Raw genomic sequence first — 13811 nt, 5'->3', positions numbered from 1 at the left:
CAAGGGATGAAGAAGGAGAGAAGTCCGTGCGGCAGCAGGCACAGAAACAAGAACGGGTGTTGTGTGTTACTGAATATCTATTACCATTGTTAAGTATTAACTTTGTACATCTTGGTTAAGCCTAATAAACTCTCTGACATGGTCACATAACTTGAGTTTGTACCTTGTCGGTCTATCTTGGTCAGGAATCTAAAGGTGAGACGGGTTGGGTATTCTCTGTCTCACCTCTGTTCAGGTAACATCTACCTGAAACTTACAGCTCTTTACTATATGCATACATTGCTGTGTATTTTGTCCTCCTTAAACTTCGAAATTGTGGGCCCGTTAAAAACATTGTTCTTCGTACAGTTTTCTGTGTCACTCCACTGCATAGTTCTGCCCAGTAAGCAAAAAGGATCAGTTCGCTACTAAACTCTAAAATAAAAGCAAAATACTGCAGATGCTGGAAATCTGAAATAATAAGAAATGCTGGTAATACTCAGCAGGTCTGGCAGCATCTGTGGAGAGAGAAGCAGAGTTAACGTTTCAGGTGAGTGACCATTGATCAGAATATTTGCAGCACTTTCTGATTTTAATTCAGATTTCCAGCATTCACAGTATTGTGTTTCTGTTAACATAATCGTGTTGCTCAGGTGCAAGTTGAAACCATTGTACAGCATTCTATTAATCAAAACGCTGGACCAGCACAGTACAGTAAGCAATGGTGGTATAGTGGTGAGCATAGCTGCCTTCCAAGCAGTTGACCTGGGTTCAATTCCCGGCCATCGCAACCTTAAATTGCAGGTTTACTTTATGTTGCAGTATTTTACAAACGAAAAAAATGTCAAAGCTTTGACAGAATTGAAATTGATAAAATATTCTTATCATCCAATCAGATTCATTCTGCCGCTTGATTGGCGTCACCCTGGAGCAAGTTTGTTTCCTTCAAGTGTTTCTCCAATTTCCTATTGAAATCATTGATTGTCTCTGCTTCCACCACACTTGTGGACAGACATTGCAGTTGCAATGTAGCAGGTAAAGCAAAAAGTGCTTCCTCACATTTCCCGGCATCTCTTTCCCAAAACCATCAATCTGTGTCTCCTAGTCCTTGTACCATCAACTAATGGGAACGGGTTATCCTTGTCTAACTTACCTACACCTGCATCAGATCTCCCCTCAATCCACATTGCTGGAAGGAGAACAACCACCGACTTAGATAAGACAATCCAGAGCCATCTATCCAAGCTTTTCAACAGCATAAGAATAGTTGTGTTGTAAGTAGTATAGATAGGAGCATAACTTCAAGAGACTTTGATAGATTAACTGATTGTCTCTGCCCAACGCACCAGATTTTCTGTATCACCTGAACACTGCTCACAGCTGTATAAAGTTTAGAGTATTTTCATGGCTTACATTTATGCAAGAACTGCAATGTTAAGGTTGGATTGTGAAGCATGACGGTCGTCTTCTCTGAACTATGTTAAAATGTCATGTTGAGAGATGTGTCAGTGTGGAAGATGCACGTAGCCATAGGAAAAAAAAAGGCAAGTCTTGTAGCTGGAGGAGAATCCACAAAGTGGGCGCGATGGACCGTGACATATTTTACGTTTGTGACAAATAAGGACAGCTAAAGTAATAGGATTAATGATATGCTTTGTACATCAATATATTGAAGTCTGTTTGATCTGTTGCTTGCTTTATTATGAAACGTGTTTTCAAGGCTATACTTTGTTTAAACCTTTTTGTGAGAACAATGGGAGAGTCACCAGCACTCCTTGCATGGAGAGAGATGAGATAAAGGCAGAATTAAAGAAAAAATGTCTGGGATCAGCAAGAATGTAACCTTTAGGATCCTTGCTAAAATAGAAAGAATCGGGAAACATCTGTACTGTGTGTAGATTCAACCATTAACTAACTAGTGTCAAACAATGATGTCAACCTGGACCAATTAGGACACTTGGAACAATTCAAAACTAATATGGTAACATCCTTGCACCACAAGAAGGATAAAAGAAAGGGTGTTACAGGACATCGTCAGCACACTTAGAGAGGGGTCAACAGAAGATCGTTGGTACTTAAAAGGAGAAGATAGAATATAGTCAAAAAAACACAGCAAGGGATGAAGAAGGAGAGAAGTCCGTGCGGCAGCAGGCACAGAAACAAGAACGGGTGTTGTGTGTTACTGAATATCTATTACCATTGTTAAGTATTAACTTTGTACATCTTGGTTAAGCCTAATAAACTCTCTGACATGGTCACATAACTTGAGTTTGTACCTTGTCGGTCTATCTTGGTCAGGAATCTAAAGGTGAGACGGGTTGGGTATTCTCTGTCTCACCTCTGTTCAGGTAACATCTACCTGAAACTTACAGCTCTTTACTATATGCATACATTGCTGTGTATTTTGTCCTCCTTAAACTTCGAAATTGTGGGCCCGTTAAAAACATTGTTCTTCGTACAGTTTTCTGTGTCACTCCACTGCATAGTTCTGCCCAGTAAGCAAAAAGGATCAGTTCGCTACTAAACTCTAAAATAAAAGCAAAATACTGCAGATGCTGGAAATCTGAAATAATAAGAAATGCTGGTAATACTCAGCAGGTCTGGCAGCATCTGTGGAGAGAGAAGCAGAGTTAACGTTTCAGGTGAGTGACCATTGATCAGAATATTTGCAGCACTTTCTGATTTTAATTCAGATTTCCAGCATTCACAGTATTGTGTTTCTGTTAACATAATCGTGTTGCTCAGGTGCAAGTTGAAACCATTGTACAGCATTCTATTAATCAAAACGCTGGACCAGCACAGTACAGTAAGCGATGGTGGTATAGTGGTGAGCATAGCTGCCTTCCAAGCAGTTGACCTGGGTTCAATTCCCGGCCATCGCAACCTTAAATTGAAGGTTTACTTTATGTTGCAGTATTTTACAAACGAAAAAAATGTCAAAGCTTTGACAGAATTGAAATTGATAAAATATTCTTATCATCCAATCAGATTCATTCTGCCGCTTGATTGGCGTCACCCTGGAGCAAGTTTGCTTCCTTCAAGTGTTTCTCCAATTTCCTATTGAAATCATTGATTGTCTCTGCTTCCACCACACTTGTGGACAGACATTGCAGTTGCAATGTAGCAGGTAAAGCAAAAAGTGCTTCCTCACATTTCCCGGCATCTCTTTCCCAAAACCATCAATCTGTGTCTCCTAGTCCTTGTACCATCAACTAATGGGAACGGGTTATCCTTGTCTAACTTACCTACACCTGCATCAGATCTCCCCTCAATCCACATTGCTGGAAGGAGAACAACCACCTACTTGGATAACACAATCCAGAGCCATCTATCGAAGCTTTTCAATAGCATAAGAATAGTTGTGTTGTAAGTAGTATAGATAGGAGCATAACTTCAAGAGACTTTGATAGATTAACTGATTGTCTCTGCCCAACGCACCAGATTTTCTGTATCACCTGAACACTGCTCACAGCTGTATAAAGTTTAGAGTATTTTCATGGCTTACATTTATGCAAGAACTGCAATGTTAAGGTTGGATTGTGAAGCATGACGGTCATCTTCTCTGAACTATGTTAAAATATCATGTTGAGAGATGTGTCAGTGTGGAAGATGCACGTAGCCATAGGAAAAAAAAAGGCAAGTCATGTAGCTGGAGGAGAATCCACAAAGTGGGCGCGATGGACCGTGACATATTTTACGTTTGTGACAAATAAGGACAGCTAAAATAATAGGATTAATGATATGCTTTGTACATCAATATATTGAAGTCTGTTTGATCTGTTGCTTGCTTTATTATGAAATGTGTTCTCAAGGCTATACTTTGTTTAAACCTTTTTGTGAGAACAATGGGAGAGTCACCAGCACTCCTTGCATGGAGAGAGATGAGATAAAGGCAGAATTAAAGAAAAAAATGTCTGGGATCAGCAAGAATGTAACCTTCAGGATCCTTGCTAAAATAGAAAGAATCGGGAAACATCTGTACTGTGTGTAGATTCAACCATTAACTAACTAGTGTCAAACAATGATGTCAACCTGGACCAATTAGGACACTTGGAACAATTCAAAACTAATATGGTAACATCCTTGCACCACAAGAAGGATAAAAGAAAGGGTGTTACAGGACATCATCAGCACACTTAGAGAGGGGTCAACAGAAGATCGTTGGTACTTAAAAGGAGAAGATAGAATATAGTCAAAAAAACACAGCAAGGGATGAAGAAGGAGAGAAGTCCGTGCGGCAGCAAGCACAGAAACAAGAACGGGTGTTGTGTGTTACTGAATATCTATTACCATTGTTAAGTATTAACTTTGTACATCTTGGTTAAGCCTAATAAACTCTCTGACATGGTCACATAACTTGAGTTTGTACCTTGTCGGTCTATCTTGGTCAGGAATCTAAAGGTGAGACGGGTTGGGTATTCTCTGTCTCACCTCTGTTCAGGTAACATCTACCTGAAACTTACAGCTCTTTAGTATATGCATACATTGCTGTGTATTTTGTCCTCCTTAAACTTCGAAATTGTGGGCCCGTTAAAAACATTGTTCTTCGTACAGTTTTCTGCGTCACTCCACTGCATAGTTCTGCCCAGTAAGCAAAAAGGATCAGTTCGCTACTAAACTGTAAAATAAAAGCAAAAGACTGCAGATGCTGGAAATCTGAAATAATAATAAGAAATGCTGGAAATACTCAGCAGGTCTGGCAGCATCTGTGGAGAGAGAAGCAGAGTTAACGTTTCAGGTGAGTGACCATTGATCAGAATATTTGCAGCACTTTCTGATTTTAATTCAGATTTCCAGCATTCACAGTATTTTGTTTCTGTTCACATCATCGTGTTGCTCAGGTGCAAGTTGAAACCATTGTACAGCATTCTATTAATCAAAACGCTGGACCAGCGCAGTACAGTAAGCGATGGTGGTATAGTGGTGAGCATAGCTGCCTTCCAAGCAGTTGACCTGGGTTCGATTTCCGGCCATCGCAACCTTAAATTGCAGGTTTACTTCATGTTGCAGTACTTTACAAACGAAAAAAATGTCAAAGCTTTGACAGAGTTGAAATTGATAAAATATTCTTATCATCCAATCAGATTCATTCTCCCGCTTGATTGGCGTCACCCTGGAGCAAGTTTGTTTCCTTCAAGTGTTTCTCCAATTTCCTATTGAAATCATTGATTGTCTCTGTTTCCACCACACTTGTGGACAGACATTGCAGTTGCAATGTCGCAGGTAAAGCAAAAAGTGCTTCCTCACATTTCCCGGCATCTCTTTCCCAAAACCATCAATCTGTGTCTCCTAGTCCTTGTACCATCAACTAATGGGAATGGGTTATCCTTGTCTAACTTATCTACACCTGCATCAGATCTCCCCTCAATCCACATTGCTGGAAGGAGAACAACCACCTACTTAGATAACACAATCCAGAGCCATCTATCCAAGCTTTTCAATAGCATAAGAATAGTTGTGTTGTAAGTAGTATAGATAGGAGCATAACTTCAAGAGACTTTGATAGATTAACTGATTGTCTCTGCCCAACGCACCAGATTTTCTGTATCACCTGAACACTGCTCACAGCTGTATAAAGTTTAGAGTATTTTCATGGCTTACATTTATGCAAGAACTGCAATGTTAAGGTTGGATTGTGAAGCATGACGGTCATCTTCTCTGAACTATGTTAAAATGTCATGTTGAGAGATGTGTCAGTGTGGAAGATGCACGTAGCCATAGGAAAAAAAAAGGCAAGTCATGTAGCTGGAGGAGAATCCACAAAGTGGGCGCGATGGACCGTGACATATTTTACGTTTGTGACAAATAAGGACAGCTAAAATAATAGGATTAATGATATGCTTTGTACATCAATATATTGAAGTCTGTTTGATCTGTTGCTTGCTTTATTATGAAATGTGTTTTCAAGGCTATACTTTGTTTAAACCTTTTTGTGAGAACAATGGGAGAGTCACCAGCACTCCTTGCATGGAGAGAGATGAGATAAAGGCAGAATTAAAGAAAAAAATGTCTGGTATCAGCAAGAATGTAACCTTTAGGATCCTTGCTAAAATAGAAAGAATCGGGAAACATCTGTACTGTGTGTAGATTCAACCATTAACTAACTAGTGTCAAACAATGATGTCAACCTGGACCAATTAGGACACTTGGAACAATTCAAAACTAATATGGTAACATCCTTGCACCACAAGAAGGATAAAAGAAAGGGTGTTACAGGACATCGTCAGCACACTTAGAGAGGGGTCAACAGAAGATCGTTGGTACTTAAAAGGAGAAGATAGAATATAGTCAAAAAAACACAGCAAGGGATGAAGAAGGAGAGAAGTCCGTGCGGCAGCAAGCACAGAAACAAGAACGGGTGTTGTGTGTTACTGAATATCTATTACCATTGTTAAGTATTAACTTTGTACATCTTGGTTAAGCCTAATAAACTCTCTGACATGGTCACATAACTTGAGTTTGTACCTTGTCGGTCTATCTTGGTCAGGAATCTAAAGGTGAGACGGGTTGGGTATTCTCTGTCTCACCTCTGTTCAGGTAACATCTACCTGAAACTTACAGCTCTTTAGTATATGCATACATTGCTGTGTATTTTGTCCTCCTTAAACTTCGAAATTGTGGGCCCGTTAAAAACATTGTTCTTCGTACAGTTTTCTGCGTCACTCCACTGCATAGTTCTGCCCAGTAAGCAAAAAGGATCAGTTCGCTACTAAACTGTAAAATAAAAGCAAAAGACTGCAGATGCTGGAAATCTGAAATAATAATAAGAAATGCTGGAAATACTCAGCAGGTCTGGCAGCATCTGTGGAGAGAGAAGCAGAGTTAACGTTTCAGGTGAGTGACCATTGATCAGAATATTTGCAGCACTTTCTGATTTTAATTCAGATTTCCAGCATTCACAGTATTTTGTTTCTGTTCACATCATCGTGTTGCTCAGGTGCAAGTTGAAACCATTGTACAGCATTCTATTAATCAAAACGCTGGACCAGTGCAGTACAGTAAGCGATGGTGGTGTAGTGGTGAGCATAGCTGCCTTCCAAGCAGTTGACCTGGGTTCGATTTCTGGCCATCGCAACCTTAAATTGCAGGTTTACTTCATGTTGCAGTATTTTACAAACGAAAAAAATGTCAAAGCTTTGACAGAGTTGAAATTGATAAAATATTCTTATCATCCAATCAGATTCATTCTCCCGCTTGATTGGCGTCACCCTGGAGCAAGTTTGTTTCCTTCAAGTGTTTCTCCAATTTATTATTGAAATCATTGATTGTCTCTGCTTCCACCACACTTGTGGACAGACATTGCAGTTGCAATGTCGCAGGTAAAGCAAAAGGTGCTTCCTCACATTTCCCGGCATCTCTTTCCCAAAACCATCAATCTGTGTCTCCTAGTCCTTGTACCATCAACTAATGGGAACGGGTTATCCTTGTCTAACTTACCTACACCTGCATCAGATCTCCCCTCAATCCACATTGCTGGAAGGAGAACAACCACCTACTTAGATAACACAATCCAGAGCCATCTATCCAAGCTTTTCAATAGCATAAGAATAGTTGTGTTGTAAGTAGTATAGATGGCAGCATAACTTCAAGAGACTTTGATAGATTAACTGATTGTCTCTGCCCAACGCACCAGATTTTCTGTATCACCTGAACACTGCTCACAGCTGTATAAAGTTTAGAGTATTTTCATGGCTTACATTTATGCAAGAACTGCAATGTTAAGGTTGGATTGTGAAGCATGACGGTCATCTTCTCTGAACTATGTTAAAATGTCATGTTGAGAGATGTGCCAGTGTGGAAGATGCACGTAGCCATAGGAAAAAAAAAGGCAAGTCATGTAGCTGGAGGAGAATCCACAAAGTGGGCGCGATGGACCGTGACATATTTTACGTTTGTGACAAATAAGGACAGCTAAAATAATAGGATTAATGATATGCTTTGTACATCAATATATTGAAGTCTGTTTGATCTGTTGCTTGCTTTATTATGAAATGTGTTTTCAAGGCTATACTTTGTTTAAACCTTTTTGTGAGAACAATGGGAGAGTCACCAGCACTCCTTGCATGGAGAGAGATGAGATAAAGGCAGAATTAAAGAAAAAAATGTCTGGGATCAGCAAGAATGTAACCTTTAGGATCCTTGCTAAAATAGAAAGAATCGGGAAACATCTGTACTGTGTGTAGATTCAACCATTAACTAACTAGTGTCAAACAATGATGTCAACCTGGACCAATTAGGACACTTGGAACAATTCAAAACTAATATGGTAACATCCTTGCACCACAAGAAGGATAAAAGAAAGGGTGTTACAGGACATCGTCAGCACACTTAGAGAGGGGTCAACAGAAGATCGTTGGTACTTAAAAGGAGAAGATAGAATACAGTCAAAAAACACAGCAAGGGATGAAGAAGGAGAGAAGTCCGTGCGGCAGCAAGCACAGAAACAAGAACGGGTGTTGTGTGTTACTGAATATCTATTACCATTGTTAAGTATTAACTTTGTACATCTTGGTTAAGCCTAATAAACTCTCTGACATGGTCACATAACTTGAGTTTGTACCTTGTCGGTCTATCTTGGTCAGGAATCTAAAGGTGAGACGGGTTGGGTATTCTCTGTCTCACCTCTGTTCAGGTAACATCTACCTGAAACTTACAGCTCTTTACTATATGCATACATTGCTGTGTATTTTGTCCTCCTTAAACTTCGAAATTGTGGGCCCGTTAAAAACATTGTTCTTCGTACAGTTTTCTGCGTCACTCCACTGCATAGTTCTGCCCAGTAAGCAAAAAGGATCAGTTCGCTACTAAACTCTAAAATAAAAGCAAAATACTGCAGATGCTGGAAATCTGAAATAATAATAAGAAATGCTGGAAATACTCAGCAGGTCTGGCAGCATCTGTGGAGAGAGAAGCAGAGTTAACGTTTCAGGTGAGTGACCATTGATCAGAATATTTGCAGCACTTTCTGATTTTATTTCAGATTTCCAGCATTCACAGTATTGTGTTTCTGTGAACATAATCGTGTTGCTCAGGTGCAAGTTGAAACCATTGTACAGCATTCTATTAATCAAAGCGCTGGACCAGCGCAGTATAGTAAGCGATGGTGGTATAGTGGTGAGCATAGCTGCCTTCCAAGCAGTTGACCTGGGTTCGATTCTTGGCCAATTCAACCTTAAATTGCAGGTTTACTTTATGTTGCAGTATTTTACAAACGAAAAAAATGTCAAAGCTTTGACAGAATTGAAATTGATAAAATATTCTTATCATCCAATCAGATTCATTCTCCCGCTTGATTGGCGTCACCCTGGAGCAAGTTTGTTTCCTTCAAGTGTTTCTCCAATTTCCTATTGAAATCATTGATTGTCTCTGCTTCCACCACACTTGTGGACAGACATTGCAGTTGCAATGGAGCAGGTAAAGCAAAAGGTGCTTCCTCACATTTCCCGGCATCTCATTCCCAAAACCATCAATCTGTGTCTCCTAGTCCTTGTACCATCAACTAATGGGAACGGGTTATCCTTGTCTAACTTACCTACACCTGCATCAGATCTCCCCTCAATCCACATTGCTGGAAGGAGAACAACCACCTACTTAGATAACACAATCCAGAGCCATCTATCCAAGCTTTTCAATAGCATAAGAATAGTTGTGTTGTAAGTAGTATAGATAGGAGCATAACTTCAAGAGACTTTGATAGATTAACTGATTGTCTCTGCCCAACGCACCAGATTTTCTGTATCACCTGAACACTGCTCACAGCTGCATAAAGTTTAGAGTATTTTCATGGCTTACATTTATGCAAGAACTGCAATGTTAAGGTTGGATTGTGAAGCATGACGGTCATCTTCTCTGAACTATGTTAAAATGTCATGTTGAGAGATGTGTCAGTGTGGAAGATGCACGTAGCCATAGGAAAAAAAAAGGCAAGTCATGTAGCTGGAGGGGAATCCACAAAGTGGGCGCGATGGACTGTGACATATGTTACGTTTGTGACAAATAAGGACAGCTAAAATAATAGGATTAATGATATGCTTTGTACATCAATATATTGAAGTCTGTTTGATCTGTTGCTTGCTTTATTATGAAATGTGTTTTCAAGGCTCTTTTCTTTTGGGCCTCCTTATCTCGAGAGACAATGGATACGCGCCTGGAGGTGGTCAGTGGTTTGTGAAGCAGCGCCTGGAGTGGCTATAAAGGCCAATTCTGGAGTGACAGGCTCTTCCACAGGTGCTGCAGAGAAATTTGTTTGTTGGGGCTGTTGCACAGTTGGCTCTCCCCTTGCGCCTCTGTCTTTTTTCCTGCCAACTACTAAGTCTCTTCGACTCGCCACAATTTAGCCCTGTCTTTATGGCTGCCCGCCAGCTCTGGCGAATGCTGGCAACTGACTCCCACGACTTGTGATCAATGTCACACGATTTCATGTCGCGTTTGCAGACGTCTTTATAACGGAGACATGGACGGCCGGTGGGTCTGATACCAGTGGCGAGCTCGCTGTACAATGTGTCTTTGGGGATCCTGCCATCTTCCATGCGGCTCACATGGCCAAGCCATCTCAAGCGCCGCTGACTCAGTAGTGTGTATAAGCTGGGGGTGTTGGCCGCTTCAAGGACTTCTGTGTTGGAGATATAGTCCTGCCACCTGATGCCAAGTATTCTCCGAAGGCAGCGAAGATGGAATGAATTGAGACGTCGCTCTTGGCTGGCATACGTTGTCCAGGTCTCGCTGCCGTAGAGCAAGGTACTGAGGACACAGGCCTGATACACTCGGACTTTTGTGTTCCGTGTCAGTGCGCCATTTTCCCACACTCTCTTGGCCAGTCTGGACATAGCAGTGGAAGCCTTACCCATGCGCTTGTTGATTTCTGCATCTAGAGACAGGTTACTGGTGATAGTTGAGCCTAGGTAGGTGAACTCTTGAACCACTTCCAGAGCGTGGTCGCCAATATTGATGGATGGAGCATTTCTGACATCCTGCCCCATGATGTTCGTTTTCTTGAGGCTGATGGTTAGGCCAAATTCATTGCAGGCAGACGCAAACCTGTCGATGAGACTCTGCAGGCATTCTTCAGTGTGAGATGTTAAAGCAGCATCGTCAGCAAAGAGGAGTTCTCTGATGAGGACTTTCCGTACTTTGGACTTCGCTCTTAGACGGGCAAGGTTGAACAACCTGCCCCCTGATCTTGTGTGGAGGAAAATTCCTTCTTCAGAGGATTTGAACGCATGTGAAAGCAGCAGGGAGAAGAAAATCCCAAAAAGTGTGGGTGCGAGAACACAGCCCTGTTTCACACCACTCAGGATAGGAAAGGGCTCTGATGAGGAGCCACCATGTTGAATTGTGCCTTTCATATTGTCATGGAATGAGGTGATGATACTTAGTAGCTTTGGTGGACATCCGATCTTTTCTAGTAGTCTGAAGAGACCACGTCTGCTGACGAGGTCAAAGGCTTTCAAGGCTATACATTGTTTAAACCTTTTTGTGAGAACAATGGGAGAGTCACCAGCACTCCTTGCATGGAGAGAGATGAGATAAAGGCAGAATTAAAGAAAAAAATGTCTGGTATCAGCAAGAATGTAACCTTTAGGATCCTTGCTAAAATAGAAAGAATCGGGAAACATCTGTACTGTGTGTAGATTCAACCATTAACTAACTAGTGTCAAACAATGATGTCAACCTGGACCAATTAGGACACTTGGAACAATTCAAAACTAATATGGTAACATCCTTGCACCACAAGAAGGATAAAAGAAAGGGTGTTACAGGACATCGTCAGCACACTTAGAGAGGGGTCAACAGAAGATCGTTGGTACTTAAAAGGAGAAGCTAGAATATAGTCAAAAAAACACAGCAAGGGATGAAGAAGGAGAGAAGTCCGTGCGGCAGCAAGCACAGAAACAAGAACGGGTGTTGTGTGTTACTGAATATCTATTACCATTGTTAAGTATTAACTTTGTACATCTTGGTTAAGCCTAATAAACTCTCTGACATGGTCACATAACTTGAGTTTGTACCTTGTCGGTCTATCTTGGTCAGGAATCTAAAGGTGAGACGGGTTGGGTATTCTCTGTCTCACCTCTGTTCAGGTAACATCTACCTGAAACTTACAGCTCTTTACTATATGCATACATTACTGTGTATTTTGTCCTCCTTAAACTTCGAAATTGTGGGCCCGTTAAAAACATTGTTCTTCGTACAGTTTTCTGCGTCACTCCACTGCATAGTTCTGCCCAGTAAGCAAAAAGGATCAGTTCGCTACTAAACTCTAAAATAAAAGCAAAATACTGCAGATGCTGGAAATCTGAAATAATAATAAGAAATGCTGGTAATACTCAGCAGGTCTGGCAGCATCTGTGGACAGAGAAGCAGAGTTAACGTTTCAGGTGAGTGACCATTGATCAGAATATTTGCAGCACTTTCTGATTTTATTTCAGATTTCCAGCATTCACAGTATTGTGTTTCTGTTCACATAATCGTGTTGCTCAGGTGCAAGTTGAAACCATTGTACAGCATTCTATTAATCTAAATGCTGGACCAGCACAGTACAGTAAGCGATGGTGGTATAGTGGTGAGCATAGCTGCCTTCCAAGCAGTTGACCTGGGTTCGATTCCAGGTCATCGCAACCTTAAATTGCTTATTTACTTCATGTTGCAGTATTTTACAAACGAAAAAAATGTCAAAGCTTTGACAGAATTGAAATTGATAAAATATTCTTATCAGCCAATCAGATTCATTCTCCCGCTTGATTGGCTTCACCCTGGAGCAAGTTTGTTTCCTTCAATAGGATAGGGCTGTGAAGAAGGCATATGGGGTGTTAGCGTTCATTAGCAGAGGGATTGAATTTAAGAGCCGTGAGGTGATGATGCAGCTGTACAGGACCTTGGTAAGGCCTCATTTGGAGTACTGTGTGCAGTTCTGGTCGCCTCATTTTAGGAAGGATGTGGAAGCCTTGGAGAGGGTGCAGAGGAGATTTACCAGGATGTTGCCTGGAATGGAGAATAAGTCTTACGAGGAAAGGCTGAACATTCTAGGCCTCTTCTCATTAGAAAGGAGAAGGATGAGCGTTGACATGATAGAGGTTTATAAGATGATCAGGGGAATAGATAGGGTAGACAGTCAGAAACTTTTTCCCCGGGTGGAGCAAAGCGTTACAAGGGGTCATAAATTTAAGGTGAAGGGTGGGAGATATAAGGGGGATGTCAGGGGAAGCTTCTTTACCCAGAGAGTGGTCGAGGCATGGAATGCCTTGCCCGGGGAAGTTGTTGAGTCAGAAACTTTAGGGACTTTCAAAAGGCTTTTGGATAGGTATATGGATAAAGGAGAATGATGGGGTATAGATTAAATTGTCCTTGACAGAGGACAAAGGATCGGCACAACATTGTGGGCCGAAGGGCCTGTTCTGTGCTGTATGTTCTATGTTCTATGTTCTATGTTCAAGTGTTTCTCCAATTTCCTATTGAAATCATTGATTGTCTCTGCTTCCACCACACTTGTGGACAGACATTGCAGTTGCAATGGAGCAGGGAAAGCAAAAAGTGCTTCCTCACATTTCCCTGCATCTCTTTCCCAAAACCATCAATCTGTGTCTCCTGGTCCTTGTACCATCAACTAATGGGAACGGGTTATCCTTGTCTAACTTACCTACACCTGCATCAGATCACCCCTCAATCCACATTGCTGTCAGGAAAACAACCACCTACTTAGATAACACAATCCAGAGCCATCTATCCAAGCTTTTCAATAACAAAAGAATAGTTGTGTTGTAAGTAGTCTCGATAGGAGCATAACATCAAGAGACTTTGATAGATTAACTGATTGTCTCTGCTCAACGCACCAG

At 41.2% G+C, this 13811-nt stretch overlaps 5 non-coding genes across 5 annotated transcripts; all 5 read left to right on the top strand.

The window, feature by feature from the left end:
• Positions 1–697: 697 nt before the first annotated feature.
• Positions 698–769, top strand: trnag-ucc (transfer RNA glycine (anticodon UCC)). The gene has a single exon. It is a non-coding gene; the product is annotated as a tRNA-Gly (tRNA).
• Positions 770–2789: 2020 nt separating this feature from the next.
• Positions 2790–2861, top strand: trnag-ucc (transfer RNA glycine (anticodon UCC)). Its single transcript has one exon. It is a non-coding gene; the product is annotated as a tRNA-Gly (tRNA).
• Positions 2862–4885: 2024 nt separating this feature from the next.
• trnag-ucc (transfer RNA glycine (anticodon UCC)) lies at positions 4886–4957 on the top strand. Its single transcript has one exon. It is a non-coding gene; the product is annotated as a tRNA-Gly (tRNA).
• A 2024-nt stretch (positions 4958–6981) lies between these two features.
• trnag-ucc (transfer RNA glycine (anticodon UCC)) lies at positions 6982–7053 on the top strand. Its single transcript has one exon. It is a non-coding gene; the product is annotated as a tRNA-Gly (tRNA).
• Positions 7054–12524: 5471 nt separating this feature from the next.
• On the top strand, positions 12525–12596 carry trnag-ucc (transfer RNA glycine (anticodon UCC)). Its single transcript has one exon. It is a non-coding gene; the product is annotated as a tRNA-Gly (tRNA).
• The last annotated feature ends 1215 nt before the right edge of the window (positions 12597–13811 follow it).

Source organism: Heterodontus francisci, unplaced genomic scaffold (genome assembly GCF_036365525.1).
Source record: "Heterodontus francisci isolate sHetFra1 unplaced genomic scaffold, sHetFra1.hap1 HAP1_SCAFFOLD_1058, whole genome shotgun sequence".
In the NCBI taxonomy this organism is placed as follows: Eukaryota; Metazoa; Chordata; class Chondrichthyes; order Heterodontiformes; family Heterodontidae; genus Heterodontus; species Heterodontus francisci.
This window is presented reverse-complemented; position numbering and strand designations above follow the sequence as displayed.